The sequence below is a fragment of the Lutra lutra genome, chromosome 16, assembly GCF_902655055.1.
Source record: "Lutra lutra chromosome 16, mLutLut1.2, whole genome shotgun sequence".
Taxonomy (NCBI): domain Eukaryota; kingdom Metazoa; phylum Chordata; class Mammalia; order Carnivora; family Mustelidae; genus Lutra; species Lutra lutra.
The window spans coordinates 44,474,624-44,488,757 of record NC_062293.1 but is presented as its reverse complement, the minus strand read 5'-3'; the positions used below and the strand labels follow the sequence as shown (position 1 = coordinate 44,488,757).

General features: G+C 45.3%; 1 non-coding gene across 1 annotated transcript; it reads right to left on the bottom strand.

The window, feature by feature from the left end:
• Nucleotides 1-6,601: 6,601 nt before the first annotated feature.
• LOC125088230 (U6 spliceosomal RNA) lies at nt 6,602-6,708 on the bottom strand. The gene has a single exon (XR_007123630.1). It is a non-coding gene; the product is annotated as a U6 spliceosomal RNA (small nuclear RNA).
• Between the last annotated feature and the right edge of the window lie 7,426 nt (nt 6,709-14,134).

The window sequence follows — 14,134 nt, the reverse complement described above, 5'->3', positions numbered from 1 at the left end:
ACCCCTCAGTTTGTTTTGTGAGATTAAGAGTCTCTTATGGTTTGTCTCCCTCCCGATTCTGTCTTGTTTCATTTTTTCCCTCCCTGCCCACCAAACCCCCCGCATTGCCTCTCAAATTCCTCATATCAGGGAGATCATATGATAATTGTCTTCCTCTGATTGACTTATTTTGCTCAGCATAATACCCTCTAGTTCCATCCACGTCATTGCAAATGGCAAGATTTCATTTCTTTTGATGGCTGCATAGTATTCCATTTTGTATATATACCACATCTTCTTTATCCATTCATCTATTGATGGACATCTAGGTTCTTTCCATAGTGTGGCTATTGTGGACTTTGCCGCTATAAACATTTGGGTGCATGTGCCCCTTTGGATCACTACATTTGTTTCTTTAGGGTAAATACCCAGTAGTGCGATTGCTGGTCGTAGGGTAGCTCTATTTTCAACTTTTAGAGGAAACTCCATGCTGATTTCCAGAGTGGCTGCACCAGCTTGCATTCCCACAAGATTTTTATTTTTGGGGCACCTGGGTGGCTCAGTCTTTAAGCCTTTGTCTTCAGCTCAGGTCATGATCCCAGGATCCTGGGATCGAGCCCCATGTCTGGCTCCCTGCTCGGCAGGAAGCCTGCTTCTCCCTCTCCCACTCCCCCTGTTTGTGTTCTGTGTGTGTGTGTGTCTCTCTCTGTCAAATAAATAAATAAAATCTTTTTTAAAAAAGATCACAAGTAGGCAGAGAGGCAGGCAGAGGGTGGGGGGGGAAGCAGGTTCCCCGCTGAGCAGAGGGGCTCAATCCCAGGACCCTGAGATCATGACCTGAGCCAAAGGCAGAGGCTTTAACCCACTGAGCCACCACTCACAGCCAGCCAGGACCCCCTAAAATGTTCCCTCTTGCTCTTTTGCAGTCAATCCCTTTTCCTGACTCCCAGTTCCAAATGACCATAGTTTTCTGTCATTTCTGTCACTAAAGTTTTGCCTTTTCTGGATTTTTTTTTTTTAAGATTTTATTTATAAATTTGACAGAGAGAGAGATCACAAGTAGGCAGAGAGGCAGACAGAGAGAGAGGGGAAAGCTGAGCGGAGAGCCTGTTTCGGGGATTGATCCCAGGATCCTGGGATCATGACCTGAACCAAAGGCAGAGGCTTAACCCACTGAGCCACCCAGGCGCCCCGCCTTTTCTGGAATTTTCTATGACCGAAGGCAGTTTGTGGTGTTCATGCTGAGTGCTGAAACTTAGCATAATGTGTTTGAGTCTCATCTATGTTAAGTGTATTTATTTATTTATTTATTTATTTTTGTACAAAAATGGTGTTTTTTTTTTAATTTTATTTTTTATAAACATATAATATATTTTTATCCCCAGGGGTACAGGTCTGTGAATCGCCAGGTTTACACACTTCACAGCACTCACCATAGCACATACCCTCCCCAATGTCCATAATCCCACCCCTCCAACCCCCCCCATCAACCCTCAGTTTGTTTTGTGAGATTAAGAGTCACTTATGGTTTGTCTCCCTCCCAATTCCATCTTGTTTTGTTAAGTGTATTTATATTTCATTCCTCCCTTCCCTCTGTCCCCCAGGGTTGAGAATAGGCATTTTAATGTATTTTATCAATTTCAGCCTCTATGATAAGTGCTATGAAGAAGTATTATCAGCATCTTGCAGATAAATGGATTCTAGTTTGATGAGATTAAGAGAGTTGGTAAAGTTTAGATCATTCCTTCCTTTCTATTGCTGAGTTATACAACATACTATGAATACCCGTATTTTTTCATCCACTTTCCAGTTGATGAATGTTTGGGTTGTCTTTGTGTGGAGATACGTATTCATTTCTCTCCAGGAAAAAAAAAAAAACAAAAACAACCCACCCACAGAGGAATGGGATTGTTGAGTTGTATGACAACTGTATGTTTAACTTGGTAAGATTCTGCTTCCAAAAGTGGCCGTACCATTTTCTGCTACCACCAGCAGGGTATGAGGGTCCCATTGCTCTACATCCTCTTCAACACTTAGTATTGTCAGTCTTTTCATTTTAGCCATTTTAGCTTACGTTGCTTTGATGACTAGCGATATGTAGCATATTTTCATGTGCTGGTTGGCCATTCACATATATTCCTTGTGAAGTGTCTGTACATATCTTTTGTTCATTTCATAGAGGATGTTTGTCTTCTTATAACTGAGTTTTAATACTTCTTTATATTCATTTTTTTTTAAAGATTTTATTTATTTGACAGACAGAAATCACAAGTAGGCAGAGAGGCAGGTACAGAGAGAGGGTGAGGCAGGCTCCCTGCCGAGCAGAGAACCCGATGCGGGGCTCGATCCCAGGACCCTGGGATCATGACCTGAGCCGAAGGCAGAGGCCTTAACCCACTGAGCCACCCAGGTGCCCCACTTCTTTATATTCTTTATTCCAGCCTTTTGTCGGATGTATTTTGCAAATAATTGTCTCCTAGTCTGTGGCTTGCCTTTTCATTTTTTTCAGTGAACATGTTTTTATTTTGATGACATACAGTTTATAAATTTTTTACAGTTTATAGATATGTATATAAAATTTACAGTTTATAAATTTTTTTGTTCTTTTTGTGTTCCGTTAAAGAAATCTTTGTCTAACCCAACATCACAAAGATTTCTCTGATGTTTGCTTCTAGAAGTTTAATAGTGTTAGGGCTAGTGTTGCAGTCTCTAATCCACTTTTTTAAAAAAGATTTTATTTGTTTATTTGACAGAGAGAGATCACAAGTAGGCAAAGAGGCAGGCGGGGGAGCGGGGGGAAGCAGGCTCCCCGCTGAGCAGAGAGCCCGATGCAGGGCTTGATCCCAGGACCCTGGGATCATGACCTGAGCCAAAGGCAGATGTTTAACCGACTGAGCTACCCAGGCGTCCCTCTAATCCACTTTGGGGGTATGATAGAGGGTCAGGGCAGAGGCTGTTTCTTCCCATGTGAATATCCAATTGTTGCAGCTCCATTTAGTAAGGAGACTCTTTTCATATCTAATTACTCTGGCAACTTTGTAAAAGTCAATTCACCGGGGCGCCTGGGTGGCTCAGTGGGTTAAAGCCTCTGCCTTCGGCTCAGGTCATGATCCCAGGGTCTTGGGATCGAGCCCCACATCGGGCTCTCTGCTCAGCGGGGAGCCTGCTTCCCCCTCTCTTTCTGCCTGCCTCTCTGCCTACCTGTGATCTCTGTCTGTCAAATAAATAAATAAAATCTTAAAAAAAAAAAAGTCAATTGACCATGTAAGTGTGGCTCTGTTTCTAGACTCCATTCTGTTGTGTTGATGTCTATGTCCGTTTTCAGAGCAATATCACTGTTTTGTTACCTCAGTTTTATAATAGGCCTTTTTTTTTTTTAAAAGATTTTATTTATTTATTTGAAGGAGAATGAGTGAGAGAGAGCATGAGAGAGGAGAAGGTCAGAGGGAGAAGCAGACTCCCCAAGGAGCTGGGAGCCCGATGCGGGACTCGATCCTGGAAGTCCGGGATCATGACCTGAGCTGAAGACAGTTGCTCAACCAACTGAGCCACCCAGGTGCCCCTATAATAGGTCTTGAATCAGGTAGTGAAAATCCTCCAACAGCCCTTTTAAAAATGTGTCTTGGCTATTTCTCGGTCCTTTGACTTTTGGTATAAATCTTAAAATCAGCTTGTCGATTTTTCAGAAAAGCCTATTTGGAATTTGTTTGGGATTTCATTGAATGTGCAGATACATTTATGGAGAACTGCCATCGTAACAGTAAGTCTTCCAGACCATGAACTCAGTGTATCTCCCCATACGTTAAATATTTCACGTTTTCAGTGTGTAGGTTTGCATATCTTTTGCTCAATTTCTTTTTTTTTTAAAGGTTTTATTTATTTATTTGACAGACAGAGATCACAAGCTGGCAGAGAGAGAGGAAGGGAAGCAGGCTCCCTGCCGAGCCCCTGATGCGGGGCTCAATCCCAGAATCCTGGGACCATGACCTGAGCCGAAGGCAGAGGCTTTAACCCACTGAGCCACCCAGGCGCCCCAAATCTTGACATTTTAAACTGAACGGTTCAGTAGTGTTTAGGTATTTTCTCACTTGTGTAACCACCACCATTATTTATTTCCAGAATCCTTTAAGTCCTGTGCCCATTACCAGTCACTCCCTATATTCCTGCCAACCCACTAGTCACCAGCCTTCTTCTGGACTTTTCTGACTTATTTCACTTAACATAATGTTTTCTAGGTTCAAACATATTGTGTATTAGTAATAAACATGGGAAGGCAAATAACTCTTCCAGATGGTAATTCCATTTACTTTGGATATATACCCAGAAGTGGGATTACTGGATCATATGATAATTCTATTTTTAATTTTTTGAGGCCCACCTGTACTGTTTTCCGTAGTGGCTGCACCAGTTTGCATTCCTAAAACAGTGCTTGGGGTTTCCTTTTCTCCACCTGCGTACCAACACTTATTATCTCTTATCTTTTTGATAACAGACACCCTACAGGTATGATCTGATGTCTCTGTTGTGGTTTTGACTTGCATTTCCCTACTGCTTAGTGAAGCTGAGCACCCTTTCACTTGCTTATTGGTCATTTGAATGTCTTCTGTGGAAAAATGTCATCATCTCTGGTCAGGTTTCTTCTTGTGAAGTTAGCCCCCATTGCTGATGATTGCAAAGGATGTTATACTATCATCCCTTCTTCATTTAGTAGCTGGAAAATGTCCATAAAGAGACATTTGCCCTCATTGACCATTTGGCTATCCAGAGATACAGTTCATAGGGGAAACACATGATAGGTGCTTAATTTTTTACCTTTATTTCAATTTTTTTATTTTTATGTTTTAGGATTTTATTTATTTAAGAGAGAGCGTGTGCTCATGCAGGAGGGAGTAGAGGGGGAGGGAGAAGCAGGCTCCCCGCTGAGCAGGGAGTCCACAGCCAATATGGATCCACCTGGATTCCATCCCAGGACCCTGAGATCATGACCTGAGCCACTTAAGGCAGCTGCTTAACCAACTGAGTCACCCAGGAGCCCCTATTTCCAATTTTTTTAAAGTAATGACTTGGTTTAGGGGTGCCTGGCTGTCTTAGCCAGTGGACCGTGCAACTTCTAATATCAGGGATGTGGGTTCAAGCCCCACGTTGGGTGTAGAGATGAGTTAAAAATAAAAGCTTAGGGGCACTGGGTGACCCAGTGGGTTAAGCCTCTGCTTTTAGCTAAGGTCAGGATCTCAGGGTCCTGGGATTGAGCCCCGTTTTGGGCTCTCTGCTCAGCAGGAAGCCTGCTTTCCCCTCTCTCTCTGCTTGCCTTTCTGCCTAGTTGTGATCTCTCTCTCTCTGTGTCAAATAAATAAAATCTTTAAAAAATAATAATAATAAATAAAAGCTTAAAAAATAATAAGATGAGTTGGTTTACTAGTGTCCTTGAGAGGTAACAATGAAGTTTTATTTTGTCTTGAATTGCTTTTAATATAATAATTTATTTTGGGCTTTAACTATGCTCACGTGTTTTGTTCCACTGTCACTATTGTCTTTACTGATATTCCGATTCTCCCATCTTTGCCAGCAGGAGCTTCTTCAAGCTGGGGCTTTTTAGGCTTTTGACCTCAGTCCAGTGGCCTTTGATAGCTTTATTGTTTTCTTATTTGACAAGATGTTTCAGGCTTATCTTGTCTGTTGTATTTCCTGTCCCAGACATAAAATCAGCCATTTCTCTGAAGAGCCCAGTTTTCCTTTTAGTGGGAAATGGCATTTGGAAATGTCAGTTAAGGTATTCGAGGTGTTTATTTCTATTGCATTAGTCATTATTTATAGATCTTTTCAGTGGAAAAAACTAGGAAATATTTATATTTAAACTACATCATGAATGTAGAGGCCGCTTTTAGGGAGCAGGCGTAAGCCCTGGAAGCCAAATGGGGTAGAAGGGCATGCAGGGACCACTGGGCTGAGAGCAGACAGACCCACCTGAGTGCAGAGGCAACCCACCTCAAAACAGCTGCAAGACCAGGGCACCTGGATGATTCAGTCGTTAAGGGTCTGCCTTCCCATCAGCTCACGATCCCAAGAGTCCTAGGATCCAGTCCCATTTCGGGCTTCTTGGTCAGCAGGGGAATCTACTTCTTCCTCTCCCTCTGTCCCTGCTCCTGTGCTCTCTCTCGCTCACTCCCTCTTTGTCAAATAAATAAAATATTAAAAAAAAAAAAAAAAGCTGCAGATCCTAGCTGACCAAAGGGCGACTTACAACCGGGCACAGGTACCAAAGAAGGAAAGTTCCACACATTCCCATACCTCCTCACTCCCCTCCTGAATTATAGGCCCTCAGCCCTGCCTCCTGGCAGACAGTCTCTCCCTTGCTGTCCTGCTGTCCTGCCGGCTGCTCCCTTGTATTCAATAAACTTCTGTCTTCTTCATTCTGCCTTGGGTGAATCCTTTCACTGCCTGTGCCACCGGCCTCCACCCCATTGGGTTACCCCACAATGAATTTATAGTGATTTTTCCAATTCATATACGGGATGACAGAATTTCTACTTACCCTCCTCCTATTTCCATCTCAAAAAAAAAAAAAAAAAAAAAAAAAGAGCTCCTGTTCTCAATAACACCAACCTGATCACTCCTACAACAGCCTCACAGGAGAGTTATCATGAATTTGCATGTCATCTGTACCCAGGGACCATGCCAATCCTCTCTGTGGTGTTCTAAATTTAGTATATGTGCTGCCAAAGTGAGAACATATCATCTTTATAATCTTTACCAATCTGAAAGGTGAAAAACCGTATCTCATTCTCATGGGAGTTTGCAATTCTTTGGTAATTAATGAGGCTGGGGGGCGGTGTTTTCATTAGAGGCCAGGGCTGGTTTAAGCCTCTATAAAATTGCTGGTATTGCCCACAACAGCATTTCCCAATGATCTTTTGCTTAGATCAACAAATGTCCAGTGCTACTATTTACTCACTGGATTTTTAGTCACTGAGCCTCCTCTTAAGCAGTCATATACAGGCATGTTACACATTAATAGAATTGGCGCCTCCTGTATACTTCCCTAGTGCCCAGTAACATATGCACATCACTCTTAAACAAGCAAGTGCCACCTGAAATCATCTCATGGACCACCCACCTGGGGGCGAGCACCACCCTCGGGGAATCCCTGCCCTACAAGCATTCTGACACTGTGCCCCGTGTCCACAGCTCTTCCGTAAGAAAGACCATGTTCCGGGGGAAAACCAGACCCCATGCCTGCCCTCACTTGGTGCTAGGGGGCCAGTTCACCCTAATGATGATGTCCTTCACCATCTAGATGGGAAAGACGACCCAGGGCTGGACTTGCAGTGCTGCAGTGGGCCAGCTGGTATCTTGGGGAGCTAGCACCCAGTGTCCCCGCAACCCCCCAGTGGCCTCGTCTGTAAAATGGGGAAATCAGAGCAAATGATGTGAAATAGACATGAGAATGCTGCTCCTTAGGGCCATCCATTTTCTCCCATTTTGGGCTCCCAGGTCAGGAGTGGTGGTGGGTGGTCCCCATCTGCACCAGCAAGCCTCTCTGTGGTGTCACCGACAGAGGACTCACACCTCAGGAGCCTACAAGCTCCGATGCCCAGGGAACACCACAGGCTACTGAAGAATGAGAGCAGCTGTGCCCAGATCCAGAGGAACCGAGGTTAGTGTGGAGGCCGAGAAAAATTAAGGCCATCCCAGCTCAGGTTTAACCTTAGCATAAGAACAGCCATCTTAGCTCCGGCAGCCATCTCAGACCCCTATGCCCAAGGGCTGAACTTTCCCCTACTTTACTTTAGTTGTAAGAACCCCCACCCTGCTTTGGTTCCAGAGACCCCCACCCTGCTTTAGTAACAGGAAGCCCCACCCTGCTTTAGTAACAGGAATCCATAAATACCCCTGCCTTAACTAAGCTCGGGGTCCAAGTCCCTACTCCTCTGTGTTGGGTATACTTGGGCCCAAGCTTAAGCTTGTTAAATAAACCTTTGTGTGATTGCATCGGTGTTGGCTCCTTGGTGGTCTCTTGGACACGAAAACTCGGGTATAACAGTTAGGGCAGTGTGGGGCTGTGCGATCATCCTGAGGGTGAGACTTGCTATCAGGTCACCCCTGGACAGGGCAGAGACTTGCTATCAGGTCACCCCTGGACAGGGGCAGAGCCCAGCACGAGAGGGCGTCAGGAGTCCAGAAGAGACAATGCACAGATCCTAGAAGCCCAGACAGCACCCTGCTTCCAGCAGCGGGGTCCAGGTCAGGGAGGATCTGAGAGTATGTGCGGTGTGTGTGCACGCATATGGCGTGTGGAATCTAGGGAAGTAGAAAAGCACAGCGGTTTTAAACCAGGGAGCCTGGCCTTGACTCCCACCCTTGCCCCTTCCTAGCTGCATGGCCTCGGACAAATCACTTAATGACGTCTGCCTTAGTTCCTTCCTCTGCAGAATAAGGATCACAGTATTACCAACTTCATGAGAGTGACAAGGCTTCAAACGGTTAACACATGAAAAATGTCACAAGCATTAGCTTCTGTGTTTGAGACAGAGAGGGAAACAGGAAGAGGGTGAAGGAGAAAGGGCAAATTAATCAAGGCCACTTCTCCAGGGAGGTGGGGGTGAGGGGAGTGATCTCCAGCCCTGAGTTCTGGGAAGAAGATGGGATACGCCCCGGTGGGCTTCTCTCACAGAGCTAAGGAGAAAAACAAACAAACAGAAAAAATGCCTAGAGGTGTTTTGTTACTCAGTTAGGGCCCAGAGGTGAGGCCCCTGACCTCACCCAACAAGATCTTGTTAAGAAAAAACTATGAAATGTTCGGTGGCCCCTGGGCCTGATGTTATCTGTTAGAGGAAGCACTGAGTTGCCAGATTCTTCTGTGGAGACCAGCCTGCAGCTCAGAGGGGTGCAAATAGCACTTAGTCTTAGGGACAGTCAGAGGGACTGACTGTGAGCTCTTACCACCTGGGAAAGCAACAGCTAAGTTTGTGGAGCGTGCCATGTGCTGCCACAATTCCATGTGCAGAGAAGATGATAAATGGCCCTGCACGGTGGGTCAGGTACCCTGTTTGTGGCATTAAGCTCAGTTCCAAACGCTTAGTGCGGGGGCCACCCAAGCGTCCCAAGATCCACTGGCATTGGTAATCCTTTCCAGATACCATGCCCACTAAAAACAGTTCCCCCAAAAGAAGTCATTTCTTCTTCGCACCAGAGCAGAACCTGACATCTGTTGCCACCTTTTTTATATACTTAAACACTCTGGCAATTTCCTTGAAGCAGTGAGTGTGCAGACGTGTGTACACGTGTGTGTCTGTGATGTCTAAAGAGAAACCTCCCTTTTGGGCCCTTTCCTAAAATGCCAGAGAAGGTTTGAGTCCTATCCCATCTTCAAATGTACCACTGGGACTTTTCCCCCGTGGGGCTTTCTCCTCAGACACTGGCCACCGACCTCAGCAGGAAAACTCACCTGCCCATAGAAGCAGCGGGAGAGACCCAGAGGCATCAAGACATTCCTTCATACCTCCTTCGTATTTCCTCTACCTGCTGCCTGGTGACTGAAATTCCTTCAGCAAGGTCAGGCCTTCTGTTCCCCATCAAGAGACAGTGAGCTATTCCATAAAGATCCAGAAGTAAAGATTTTGGGCTTTTGGCCCTATAGTCCTTGTCCCAGCTGCTTAACTCTCACATAGCTAGAAAGCAGCCATAGATAATACACAATGAAAGAGCATCAATGTGTTCCAATAAAGCTTTATTTACAAAAGCCGGACTTCCGGCACTGCTGGCCGGAAGTTGCTGGCCGCTTGTCCCACATTTACAGAGAAGGGCAGTGGGCTGGAGTAGGGAGAGCTGTCATTTACAGGGTGGATACCACATGCCAGGCACTTTTATACTTGGGATTTCATTTAGTTCTCACAAAAGTCACTATGTAGAAGGAACGATCGATATCCCAATATCCCCATTTTATTTTTTAAAATCTCATTTTTTAAAAAAGATTTTATTTATTCATGTGGCAGACAGAGATCACAAGTAGGCAGAGAGGCAGGCATGCAGTGGGGGGGGAGGGTTGTGGAAGCAGGCTCCCCGCCAAGCAGAGCCAGATGTGGGGCTAGATCCCAGGACTCTGGGATCATGACGGGAGCAGAAGGCAGAGGCTTTAACCCACTGAGCCACCCAGGCACCCCTAATTTATTTTATTTTTAAGTAAGCTCTACCCAGCGTGGGACTTGAACTCATGACCCCAAGATCAAGACTCACATGCTCTACTGACTGAGCCAGTCATATGCCCAATATCCACATTTTATAGCTCAGGAAATTGAGGCTCAGAGAGGTTAAGTAACTTGGTTGAGGTTGCTCAGCTGATGCCAGCAGAATCTGAACTCCGGTCAGCAAAGTTCCAAAACATGTGTTTTTTTGTACAGAAATAAAGATGCACAGATTGCTAGAGCCAAATAGGGCTCAGAGCTCAATGCATCTAACATCCTCATTTTACAGGGAGGAAGTGGGGATAGCAGGGGGAGACTTGCCTTAGTCTGCTTTCTCCAGTTTGTACAGGAGTGGTCCTAATACTGCTGCCTGGGCATAGCATCTCTCCTCATGAATAAGTGGTTGTCAGCAGGGTCTCTCTTCCTCAAGGTGATACAAGACTCCCTCTTTCCATGTTCCTGCCCTATCCTCTGCTGAACATCTGGTCCTACATCACAGAAACAGCTAACAATATTTTTCCCCTCACTGGAAGAACTATATTTATTGTAGCATTGGTTGTGGAGGTTTGAATTAGCTGGACAACTTTATATTGTGAATAACAGAAACAACTCAAATTGGCTTAGAAAATAAGTCATTTATTGGCTTACATAACCAAAGAATTTAGAGATGGGGCCCACTTCATGTGGGGCTTGATATAGGCTCAAACAATGTGTCTAGGACCCAACATCTCTGTTGGTTCCTCATCATCCTTAGTATTGGTTTTAATCTCAGGCGTGTTCTCCCTCATGGTGGCACAATGGCTGCCAGCAACTCCAGGCACTATGTCTTCCCTTATTTGCAGACTTTCCCCAAACAAGGGGGCTCTTCTTTGCCAGAAACACCGGCAGTCATTCCCTTGCATTTAATTGGCTTGGGCTAGACTGCATCACTGCATCCAGGGGTTGGGACACTCTGTCTTAAGCTAATCAGAATCGATCCCTGGAACTGGGGGTGGGGTTAATTATACCAAAACCACATGGCTGAGAACCAGGAATACGTTAATTTCCCATGACAAGTCAGGGTGATGCTGGCAGGAGAAGAGGAGTTGGCGAAGAAAAATGTCTGCTGTGGGTTGAATTCAGGGTCCTCAAAGAGCTCTTCCATTACCAAGAGTTCACTGGTCCATTCTGTTTCTTCCTCCTCCAGGCAGAGGAGGCTGATTTTGCAAATGCCATCCTTCTCTTTTCTTCTTGGAGGCAAGGGTCAGCCTCCTCTGCATCCGCCTGGCTTCCAGGCCATGTGAGGATGGCTCCCAGGCTCAATATGGGGCAGCTGTGCTCCTCCTCATGGGCACTTCTTGGTGGCCAAGCCCACAGCCAAAAACGCCAACGCTCAACCCACTGGAGAAGGGGTTTGAAATATATTTTTTAAAAGATTTCATTTATTTATTTGACAGAGAGAGATCACACATAGGCAGAGGCAGCAGAGAGAGACCGGGAAGCAGGCTCCCCGCCGAGCAGGGAGCCTGATGCAGGGCTCAATCCCAGGACCCTGAGATCATGACCTGAGCCGAAGGCAGACTCTCAACCGACTGAGCCACCCAGGTGTTGTGGGTTTGAAATATTTTAAGTAGAGGAAGCAGTTTCGAAAATAGCCACTCACCCACGATCCAGGGTGAGTGCACACTGATGTCAGAGATGTGGGCAGGGCAGAGAGCTTATTTCACGAATTTACTGGTGCCTTGGCACAGTTTAATGCTTTTCGGGGTGTCCCTGCCCAGAAGCCCTCTCAGAGGCCGTCAGGAGGCTATCAGCAAATTACTAAGCTTGCGGCCTCTTTCAGAGTTCTCATTAGCAAGTAATACATTAGTGTCACCACAGGCCATCTTTGCTGAGTGCCAAAAAAACAGTGATAGAGGCATGGCCCTGGTTCCAATTTACAAGGAGCAGGTAGAAGCTGCAGACCCATCTGTCTTTTCTATGGAGGGGTGCCAGGCGTCTTTTGGATTCCTTATGGTCTGAGGATGAAAACCCGCATGAGATATCAGCGCAACTGTGGATCATCTGTGGAAATCATCATGGCAACAGAGGGGAGGTATTAAAACCTGTGGCCTCATATTCCTCTGTGAAGGCCATTTGGTTGTGATGCATTTATGTTGGCTGTCTTACACTGTTAACTGTTTGTATTCTAACTCGCACTTGAGGTATTCCCCTCCCTACCTCCGGAACATTGATTAATTAATTTAAGAGAGACAGAGATAGCAACAGAGAGCACAAGCCAGGAGGAAAGGGAGAAGCACGCTCCCCGCTGAGCAGGGAGCCCAAGGTGGGACTTGATTCCAGAACTCTGGAATCACCACCTGAGCCGAAGGCAGACGTTTAACCAACTGAGCCACCCAGGTGTCCCTCACAGTCAACGTTCTTAACATCTAGTCCTTAATCTTAATCATAGGAGTGTTGCCCTGGCCAGCTCAGTTGGTTAAAAGCCAAAATTAGGGCAATTCCCCTCCCAGATGTTTATTCCCAGAAGAACTGAAAGCAGGAATTCAAACAGATCCTTGGACACCAACGTTCCTAGCAGCGTTATTCACAATAGCTAAAAAGTGGAAACAGCCCAAATATCCCTCAGCAGATGAATGAATAAATAAAATGTAATTTATCCATGCAATGGAATGTTATTCAGCCATTAGAAAGAAAGAGATTCTGGTACATGCTGCCCCATGGATGAACCTGGAAAAGGTTAGGATAAATTAAATAAGCCAGACTCAGAAGGACAAATTTGTATGGTTCCACTTACACGAGTTATCTAGAATAGGCAAATTTATAGAGATAGAAAGTAGAAAAGAATGTGCCTGGGACTGGGCAAAGGGAAAAAGGGGGAATTACTGTTTAATGGGTACAGAGTTTCCATTTGGGATGGTGCAAAAGTTCTGGAGATGAGGTGCCTGGGTGGCTCAGTCGTTAAGTATCTGCCTTGGGCTCAGGCTGTGATCCCAGGGTCCTAGGATGAGCCCCACATCGGGCTCCCTGCTTGGTAGGAAGCCTGCTTCTCCCTTTTTTTCCTGCTTATATTCCCGCTCTCACTGTCTCTCTCTCTCTCGCTCTCTCTCTGTCAAATGAGTAAATAAAATCTTAAAAAAAAAAATTTTTTTTTAAGTTCTGGAGATGGATGATGGTGATGGTGGCACAACATTGTGAATGTCCTTAATGCCACCAAATCACCCACTTGAAATGGTTGAAATGACAAATTTTATGTTATGTATGTTTTAATACAATTTTTAAAAAGTTTTTTAGGTCAAAATTAGGGGCAAAATCAAAATAGGGGCCAGTGAGCTCCGTTCTGTCTCTTAAGTCACCTCAGGCCCATCCCAAACCCAACTGGTGTTTAGAAATCAGTGTCTTTGGGGGTGCCTGGGTGACTCAGTTGGTTAAGTATCTGCCTTCGGTTTGGGTCATGGTCCCAGGGTCCTGGGCTCGAGTCCCATGTTGGGCCCCCTGCTCAGCAGAGAGTCTGTTTCTCCCTCTACCTGCCTCTCCGCCTGCTCATGCTTGCTCTCTCTCTCAAATAAGTAAAATTCTTAAATAGATAGATAGATAGATAGATAAATCAGTGCCTGTGGTGAGTAGAAAGTTTGACTTGGGGCAGTATCTTCCAGTTGATAAGAAATACAATCCATCTGCTGTTTTAATGGTGGGTTAGGAAAGTTGGCCATGACTCTGAAGGTTACACCCAGAGTTGTAAATAAATAAGACATCCACATTGTTCAAACATTAAACGTAAAAGGCAATAAAAAGTCTTCCTCTTAGGCTTTCCCCATCCACTCACTTCCCATGTCCTCCAATAGGTGAGTCTGTTTTTAGTTTCTTGTTTATCCTTCTAGAAAACTGTTCTCCAGGGGCATCTCATTTCTTAAATGTCTGCCTTCAGATCAAGTCATGATACTGGGGTCCTGGGATGGAGCCCCACATTGGGCTCCCTGCTTGGCGGGAAGCCT